General features: G+C 33.5%; 3 non-coding genes across 3 annotated transcripts; 2 read left to right on the top strand and 1 right to left on the bottom strand.

Moving 5' to 3' along the window:
- Positions 1-1,496: 1,496 nt before the first annotated feature.
- On the top strand, positions 1,497-1,569 carry TRNAK-CUU (transfer RNA lysine (anticodon CUU)). The gene has a single exon. It is a non-coding gene; the product is annotated as a tRNA-Lys (tRNA).
- A 3,882-nt stretch (positions 1,570-5,451) lies between these two features.
- TRNAF-GAA (transfer RNA phenylalanine (anticodon GAA)) lies at positions 5,452-5,524 on the top strand. Its single transcript has one exon. It is a non-coding gene; the product is annotated as a tRNA-Phe (tRNA).
- Positions 5,525-6,012: 488 nt separating this feature from the next.
- Positions 6,013-6,083, bottom strand: TRNAG-GCC (transfer RNA glycine (anticodon GCC)). Its single transcript has one exon. It is a non-coding gene; the product is annotated as a tRNA-Gly (tRNA).
- Positions 6,084-10,426: the final 4,343 nt, after the last annotated feature.

Here is a 10,426-nt window from a genome sequence, read left to right as displayed (position 1 = left end):
TCCTCGTTGTGACTAAAAAAGATTTAAAAAACATCTGTAACATCATAATTAAAGGAAAAGTAATTTGAAAAGATCGCGTCACCAATCACAAAAAGGACCTTGTGTCCTTGTGACTATTTTTCAATTTACACGTGTTTATTTTACTATGTATCTACATTATAGTAATTAATTACTACGCCTAACAAATTAATAATGTGATAAACATATGTGTCACACTTGTACTAAGTAAATAAACAATACAAAAAGCTTCCTGAATGAATTGGAACCGATCAACAATAAGTAAAATAGGAAAACTCATTTATTTTATTTTTTTACCTGTTACAATAATAGGCAAAAACTTAGGAATCCCGGTGCGTAGAATTTCAGGAAAATGTAGGTACATTTTGCATCTTCAGTTATTATAAGAAATAGCTATTTAAGTAATAGCTACATAAGTAGTTTCCTTTTCAGTCGAGGTATGGCGCGACTCATCGCATGGTGTCCATACATCATTCTCCAACCAACATCGCCCTATTTTCGTGTCCTTTCTCGGTATCAAATAAAAAATTGGATTACTTACGTCAAATATCATTCGTCACACCATTGACTCTGAATCAAATGCATTGTCTTGACCTATAGCCAAATACAGACCACTAAGGCACGGTAATACTATATGATATTATTACCGTGACTAAGGCTGGGTTGCACCATCTTAATTTAACTTTAACAAACGTCAAAAATCTGTCAAACTCCGTACAAAAAACACCGGTTATCGTTAAAGCTACCGTTAAAGTTAAGTGGTGCAACTCAGCCTAAGTCAAATGGGAATGAGCCTTACGCTAATGTTCGCCAGGCCTTATTCAACCTGGCGCCTTCCAGCGCATCTGCATTCAGCGTGCGCACGCGCGCGGGAGGAAGTGGCACGCAGCATGACAGTTAGCTTTTACTTGGCAACCACCACGACACGACACGACCTGACCACATGCATTTTCTGTATACAGTTTTTGACTATTCTACAGTGGTTTTATTGTTTTAGTGGCAATTAAATAATTTTATTATACTCGTATGTAGTTATACTACAAAATATCCTACATATTAATATTTGTTCTCATTCGTAGTGGCTGAAAATTACCTTCTGAATAGGTAGAAGACTAACGCCCGTATTCACAAACGATGCTTGCTAAAGTGAAGTAGCAAACCGAACGCACAGCCTTGAATAGAGCCCTGTGATTGGTTCGCGGGTCACCCTGTCAGCCCTCATAGTAATGTTTGTGAATACGGGCATAAGAATTTTTTAAGTAACTGTTGGTATTTAATTTTAGGAAACTACATTATATTCATTTTATAGCTGTGGTCGTCTGATGAATTCGAATTTATTTATGTAACGTCAATATGACGATATCATCTAGTCCGTAAAAATGTTTACCTTTTTTTCTGCAGGTGGATAAATAGAATGCTTTTGTTTTTAGAGCTAAGAAACTAGGCTTATAAGATAAAATTTCGACATCTCGTCATAAGCCCGGCTAGCTCAGTCGGTAGAGCATGAGACTCTTAATCTCAGGGTCGTGGGTTCGAGCCCCACGTTGGGCGCAAACTCTTTTTGATTTTTTTCTCGCCAAAATAAAATATAACATTACTTTTTTCTTATTATTTTTTATCTTGTGCGTAAATTAATTAAGGTTATTATGAAAAAGCTTTCGTCTGGAGTAACCAAATAGACTACACCGAGAATCTTTAAGCACCTAATAAACAACACGTAGGTAATTAAATTATTTTAATTTCCAAATTGTCATGTAACTCCCACCTACTTACTTACTTGTTTACAATATTCTTTTATTTATAAATTATTTTATTATTGAATTTATTGGCCTTCTCTCGAATCTTTTCAGGAACTTTGTTTCGTGTCTCACTTCCAATAAGATCGGTTGGGGAAAATCTTTTTGTACTTTCTTCCTAGAAAAAAATATTAGCAATTATTAGTACCTACATGTATTTATCATTATACATACATATTAGAAGAGTCATGCAGGATGTTGGTTCAACTTGCACTTGTCAATTTTTATTTATTGATACAATCAATAACATTACGGGTGCATGTGTCATTTCATTGACTCATCTCCGACAATGTCTGCCCGCTTTTATAAGTTATCTAATAAAAATGATAATAGAAATTATTGAACTTAAAATAATACACGAGTACTTACTGACAGATAGTATAACTATAGGTTTACTACCTATAGTACCTACTCGTATTATTATTCCTACGTAAGTATTATGTAAAAATTACATTCAGGATTTGATGCCCGATTTACCAACTATAAATAAATACATAAGTAGATATCGGGAAGAGGTAAAGTTTAATTACCTTTCAAAGGAGTTCCATGCTTATTTATTCTTCCATAGATTTTCTCCTAAGAATTCCAGGGAAACTTTCATTAAGTAAGACACCCGTAAATAAAACTATAAAATAATCATGGCAGCATGTGAACTTACTTACTTATGTCTGAAACTAATTTTCAGCGTCTTAATTACTCGTATAAGACTCTTAAAGTGTACACGGTATTAATTCTACCAAACAGAAACTTTACATTAATAACCCAATTAATAACCCATCAAGTTTAAAACGGATTTTTCTTTGCAAACACTCCATTGTTATGGCTGGACTTTAGCCATCCACACGACAAACCTTGTTCATTTTGAATCTTCAAGTCATGGTCATTTCTTCTGTAAGTAATTTTGCAAGCGTCCTTTTTCAAGTTTCTGAAACAAAACAAACCTTTTAAGACTATAAAGGTGCATGAAAAAATTTCGAAATCAAGTTTCAATCTCAAAATAACATTCCCGATAGGCCAAACCAAACCAAAAATAGCTTTATTTTGACAAAAATATGCCTTTTTGTAGTGATTGATGTCCTTTGACTGAAGTCTATGCGAAGCATAAATTCTTTTAGCTATGAACCTGGACTAAAGGGATTACAATCGACTCCCCGATTGCTTTAGTTGCAACAAACTAGAATTCTCCACATGTAACCCGGATTATAGCTGGTCGCAAACTAGCTTTGATCGACTGATCAATCAAATTGTGCCGGTATTGTAGGCATAGGCTGAGTTGCTTGCACCACACCACACTTTGACCGTAACTTTGTAACCGGTGTTTTTTGTATGGAGTTTGTCGAATCAAAGTAAGATGTGCAACCCAGCCTAAGAAAAATAGCTTGCTTGGCATAGCTGGGCATTAACTCGTTAATCCGTTAATCGTTAATTAACGAAGTTAACATTTCTATTAACGGATTAACTTTTAAGTTAACTTCAAAAAATGTTAACGGACTCGTTAACTTCCGTTAAATTATCCTAAGTCCGTTAATCGTTAATCCAGTACCTACTATTTACCAAAAAGATATAGCAGGCACGCTGAAAAACGCGTTCTGACAAGTACGTTCGGGCTTCCAGAACTTCCAGAACACAAAACAACAGTTTTTGTAACCAGATCACTAACGACACTTGTTGTATGTGTGGGACAACTCTTGCAACTGAATTTAAGACCAGTTCTCCTGAACCGATTGAGCTGAAATTTGGTATATTTATGTAAGTACGATAACAATGCAATGTTATGGTACCATTGAGCTGGTCTGATGATGGAGTCATGAGGTGGCCATAGGAACTCCTAAATGAAACGGCAGCATCGCATCGAATTTGGGTTCGTTGGATTTGTCTTTTCGAGCACTTTAGTACTAGATGATGTCCAGGGTCCTGATGATGGAGTCAGGAGGTGGCCATAGGAATTCCTAAACGAAACGGTGGAAACTTATCGAGTTTGGGTTTGCTGGATTTGTCTTTTCGAGCACTTTGGTGCTAAATTGTATTGTAATTGAACCAAGGCTATGAGATTGAGATACTACTAAAAAGTGTTTTAAACTTTTTAAAAAACAAGCTTTTATTCTGAAATGCAGTTGTACTAAAACGTAAAAAATAATTGTACTTAAGCAAGGTTCAAATAATTTCGAAAGCTTGTAGCGAGAATTTCGGCTTCATTTGAGACGAGAAAAAAATTACCAGAGCTCGAGGATTCTCGAGTTTCGATTTTGAAGCTTTAATATTCTTGAAAGCCTATTTTCTTAGACAAAAGTGAGTTTTTAATTATTTAATAGGTTAACGTTGCTTTTAGACTGACTAGTCTTTCCTTTTTTAACTAATTTGTTTGCAAGTAATGCTCTCAATCGAAACTAAGTAATAATGTTCACCTACGAGTATGCTTTATTTATTAAGTATGTTTAAGTCTGACTGATTTAAAGACTAATTTTTTTTAACTGTCTGTTAGGTTAGGTACTCGTACCTCCTCGTAAATACGTTTATTCAAGTCGTTCGTTATCCATAAAAAAAATATTTTTTGTGTGACAACAAACAAGTGATTCAATTGTAGCTCCAGATTTTGTTATTTATCCTTAAAGTACACACGACTTTATGACTTTTGTTCCTTTACTTAATAACTAAGTTATGATTCTCAGTTAATATTAATTATGAAAGAAGATTTAATTTTTTGTTACCAAAATAAGTGGTACTAAATTCTAATATTGATTCTTGTGCTATGCCTATAATATTAGATTAAAACATCTGTGTTTTTATTAAATTTAAACCGATTTGAACAGTTTTAATTATAAGACTCGAGACCCGAGAAAACTCGAGACTTTGGCCTCGAGAATTCCCGAAGCTCGAGAAAACAAATAGGTCGAGAAATCAGAAACCCTACTTGAAGCGCAAACATAAAAGAGGAATAAATTCCATGCGTGATACAAGCTTTCGAAATTATTTGAACCTTGCATACAATTATTTTTTCGTTTTATTATCATGTGTTAACGGATTAACGATTAACGTTAACTTGCGTTAAATCTTGCGAAATGTAACGTTTTAACGTTTAACGAAGTTAAATTTTTTATTAACGGTTTAACGATTAACGAAGTTAACTATTTGATTAACGGTGCCCAGCTATGTTGCTTGGTAAGTAAAGTGGGTAATCAGTACCAGTGGGCAATAATTAATCACTCTCTGGTTTACCCTACCTAGGCTTTATTACTTAGATTGAATTTGTAAATACGTCTTTTCAGGGCACTTATGCACATTGAGCACATCCCGTTAACAAGAAATAAATTAATTTAAAACTAAAGACAACTGCAAAATTAAACTTATCAAATAAATTACTGCTGCCATCTAATAAGTAATTTGTGGACCTTGTACTCTTGCTAGTGTCTATTTCGAGCATGCTAGTGGACCAGTTGATAATACCAATAGCTTTCTGTAGATGGCGTTATCATACATTCAAAAATTCCATGTAAATAACTTATTTTTAAAAGAAACCGAGATAAACTCATATTACCTAATATTGTGAAAATATTTTTTCATTGAAGAAAAACAACCTTAATAACCGATTGTATTATCTATTAGGCTTTTGTTTTATAATTTCGACCTCCCTCATATAGCCGAAATAGCTCAGTTGGGAGAGCGTTAGACTGAAGATCTAAAGGTCCCCGGTTCAATCCCGGGTTTCGGCAGTCTATCTTTTTGCCAATTTAATTTTGTTAAAATTTATTCGAATGACCTTTCAGTCATTTAATCTTGTATTAGAATTTAATAATAACCTAAATCATTTTCGATAACTGGTAATGTTCAGCATTTCAAGTGATTACTGAACGGACCTACATAATGAAATGACCGATTATTTTAATAAAAATGCTCACCATGCGTCAATTTGTGCAGTCTAAGATAATCGAAACAAATTGAAGTCAACCTACCCTCACTAATGTTTGAAAATGGTATAAAAAACGGGGAAATCTATATATATAAAAATGAAACCCGTTTCGCGTTGTCACGGCATCACGTGTGAACGGCTGAACCGATTTCGATAATTCTTTTTTTTTAATGTTTGTGGAAGTCCAAGGATGGTTCTTACGGAAAAAAATATTAAGAAAATCTCTACGCTAAGGCGGTACGAAGTTCGCCGGGTCAGCTAGTTCTAGATAAAAAGAATCAAAAAGTTTCATGCATCGGCCGGGAATCGAACCCGGGCCGCCCGCGTGGCAGGCGAGCATTCTACCACTGAACCACCGATGCTTACGATCATTGTTTGAAAATACTGCACAGTTCCTAACACCTACTTTGTTTTTCTATCAGGCATGACAATAGTTATTAATAATGACTAAATACATTTTAAAAACTAATAAATAACATTGCTGAAAGTAATGACTATAATAATTAAGAACAGCAAAGATTTTTAGTGACGTAAGCAGTAAATAATATGTACAGTAGGTACCTAGTACCTACATATTACATAGTATCCCATGCAATATAAGTTATTTGTATGAAACTTGTTTTTCAACTCTATTACAGCTTTTATGTTGCTACATAGGTAATAACTTATTATTATTATTTGAAACTATATGTTTTTAATTATACTCTCGGATATCTGACACGAATCGTGAATGCCCTTAGAATTGATAAGCTTAGCTAATAATATGAGTACCTATCGAATAAATATTGTGATTAGAGACTGTACTGTAGAGTGAAAAACAAATAAGTGGATTTTTTCCCTTTACTCGTTCGTATATGTATGTATGCTGTATAAATGTTACGGCAACGTCTACGTCAAAGTGTATTTGATTAAAGGCAATTGACCTCTATAATAATATCAACATCTTTTATTCCAGCATAGGTTTTACTTTAAGAGTAAAGCGATCCAATATTTAAAAATTAGAGGGTACGGACGTTGACACGACAAGTTTAACAGTGGCGTCTTTTACAGTTGTTTTGTTATAGCTGCTTTTATCCAACAAAAATTAATTAATTAAACCTACTTGCTTGAATATCTTGCTCTTGTTTCTATTACCACAGATAATAGTTAGTCCTCCAGATCATAGTATAATCTGAGGGTTAGTCTATGTTATAAATTGCTACGAAAAAATGTCGTAGTAAACTTTATCTCTTGTACGACATCAACGTCATCTCAAGAACAAAATACTACTTAATAATTGAAATATTTTTTCGCGACATTTGGATGGTATTAAGCTTAAAGAATAACATATCTGTTTTTGTGTAAAATATAACCTAATATCTTTAATATACTAGCTGACCCGGCGAACTTTGTTCCGCCTTAATAAATAAGCAGACTTTTTTTAATTTCGAACGGGATAAAAAGTATCCTATGTCCTTCTCCTGGCTCTAAACTACCTCGCTGACAATTTTCAGCTAAATCGGTTCAGCCGTTTTTGAGTTATAAGTGGAGTAACTAACACGACTTTCTTTTATATATATAGATAAAGCTCGTTTAAATATAACAGGAAAATTTATTAGATTTTAAAAACCTATCATTATTCCCTGAACTTGTAATCCGCACTTACTTAGAAACCTATTGCAAAAGATTATCCATTTATAGTTATAAAATAATTTAATACTGTCTAAACATAATTATTTTAACTAAAATAATTATGTTTAGACAGTATTAAATTTGACTTTCAAAAGGGAATGTCGAGTACGCCGTGTAATTGTAACAAAGCCGTATTAAACTCATTCATACGAATCTGCTACTTTTCTCAATAGGATCGTAACCCGGCATCAATGCTTTGGTCATTGTGGTCAATGTCATCCGTGTCATTTGGGACAAAGCGTGAGACAAGGTCAGAATGTCAGAGGTCAGCTCAGCAGGCCGAGTCCTCATTGTGAGACTTTACTTATAAATAATGCATTAAAGTGAAGTCTGCGCCAATATAGGAACAAATAACAGGAATAACATTAGAGACTGAATGTTCCAACTATTTACTTAGGGCTGATTATTCAATCGTCGGATAACTTTCATCTAAACATTTTGACACATTTCCCATACTGAAACTGTCAATTTTGCCAAACTTATTCTTCATTTAAAAGTTATCCGATAATTGAAAAATCAGCCCTAAGACAGTTAAATATTATGTTTGAGAAGATTTGATCACACTTCATTTATGAAACTGACCTCTTACTTTATCAAAATTATATTAAACAGAGCAATTATTAAGAAAGTCAAATTTTAATTAGGTAATTTAATTTCACCAAAGAAAAGCTGAGCTTTCATAAAACACAATTTTGTCTGTATGTTTTTTTCACGTAGCGCGTAGGTACCTACTGTAATCTGTCGTAAGAAAATTCTTTCTTAAATTATAAAAATAACCTCGATATGAAACAAACCGTGTGGTGACGGCAGAGTAGAATACATTTGTCACCAACCCCTACTCTTCCCGCGGGTGTCGTAAGAGGCGACTTAGGGACTACACATCAAACAGAGAATGGGCAGCAGCGCTCTCTGAAAAACATCAATCTTTTAAACTGCGATCTCCAACCCGCCTGCCTAGCGTGGAGATTATGGCAAAACCCTCCACTATAGTGGAGGAGGCTCATAGTCCAGCAGTGGACTGTAAAGGGCTGATGATGATGAAACAAACATGATGTACAGCAAAATATAATTCATTTAACAATGTAGGTATATCCATTGTTTCTTATAACTTACCTATTAATTTTTCAATCATTTTTATACCGATATAATTGTTTATTTGACGTAAGTATAAAATTATGAGCCATACTTAGGTGATAGTTAAACTTCATTAAGTACCTAGATACTAGTTTTAAGGATATCGGTAAGTTGGTCTATTCCACTTTGATCACCCGGCTTTGATCACCCAGGTGATCAAAGTGGACTTCCAGCGACAATTTTGTCCTTTGATCACCCACGGATAAAATGCCCTGGGTGATCAAAGTGGACTCCAGTGAAATTATTAATTTAGTTCCCTTTCTTATCCGTGGGTGATCAAAGGACACTAAATTGTCGCTGGAAGTCCAGTTTGATCACCTGGGTGATCAAAGCCAGGTGATCAAAGTAGAATAGACCGGTAAGTTAAGTAGGTACTTACATAACGTAGGTACGAGGTAGACTATAATAAATAAATGACTGCTAGTTATTCACACCTATTCAATTGCAATTAATACCCAAACGCAAACAGATATTAATTATAATCAGTGTAAAACAGTGATTCTGTAACAATAATTATAATTGGGTGAATGAGGTATGTGACACAGTTTTATTTTTTAAATAGGTAGTAATTAACATTAAATGACATTCGTTATTATTATTTTTTATAACTACATAAAACCGAGATTTCCTATTTTTACCCGTATAGTTTCAATCTAGTTGTGATGCCTCATGCAAACTATCAAACTTTTCAGGACAAATTTTCATTTTAGCCAAAATGAGCTACAATTACTTGTCAATTTTTAATTTAATTACCTACTTAAACTTAGTGCATTCTTCTACAATAGAAAAGTAATTTAGTGTGATACATAAATAAGGCTTTATACGAGAAGGTACATAATAATCATGATAAAATATTGCTTATTGTACAGCAGTTGTTTATTATGACACCTTAATGGGTATTAATTTATAGTTTTAAATTACGTGTCAAAAACTTTGATTATAAAATATTTCCTGTCATCGCTAGTAGAACATTATTTATAAAGAGCTATTAGAAGTTAGATAGCCGTTTACAATTGTATAAATTTCTTTTTTTAACAGAATCATTTTCTGAAGCAAATAAATAATATAAACATACCCTAAACTACATGAAAGTCAATTCTTTATGACTATTTATTCTATTTTCCGTTACGCATGAAATATTTTAGCTGAAATTTCAAAACCTTCATAAATAAACATGATGGCATACCTACTGTAAATATTCAAAAATTGTTCAAACAAAACAGAAAGGTGTTGTCACAAGGCATTGAAATAACCATGTCAGATGTTAGTTTGTCTTTAGGGTTTAAAGTATATTACAAGGTCCAAGTAAAATAGAAAAGAGCTGAATAGAATGGGATAGATTTCATATTCTTAAACATATTTCATATTCTTACTAAGATAACTTAATACCTTTCAACACTTCACTTACTCCCTTATCACAAAAAATTAAACGCGCGTTGAACACTAGTTTAAATTGGCATTTAGTAGGAAAATGACATTTTAAACAAGTGTTCAACAGATGTTAAACTTTTTTTGTGATAAAACCTTTAGGCTCTTATATACGAACATCATCATCATCATTTTTATTTCAGCCACAGGACGTCCACTGCTGAACAGGGGCCTCCCCCAAATACGAGCATATTTTGTATGCTACGTTTCTGTAACTTCATGTAATTGTCTTAAAAAATTAAATTAAAATAGAATAAATAGTAGGGAAATTGTCAAAGGTAAATCGGTGTCGAGCACCTGGCGGATATGCGTATGCGTAAATGGGCATTCGCAATAGTACAGAATAATAGTAGGTACTAGAAACAATAGTACAAGCTCGATAGTGGAGTGTAATAATTATTTATTCACCAAACTGGGAAATTTAAAATTTTGTTAACACAAAAAAGCTTGTGATAGACAGAATTCCATAAGC

This window comes from Ostrinia furnacalis, unplaced genomic scaffold (genome assembly GCF_004193835.3).
Source record: "Ostrinia furnacalis isolate ACB-3 unplaced genomic scaffold, ASM419383v2 OfSCF3015, whole genome shotgun sequence".
Classification (NCBI taxonomy): Eukaryota; Metazoa; Arthropoda; class Insecta; order Lepidoptera; family Crambidae; genus Ostrinia; species Ostrinia furnacalis.
Note: the sequence above shows the minus strand (reverse complement) of the source record. Positions and strands in the feature narration are given on the sequence as shown.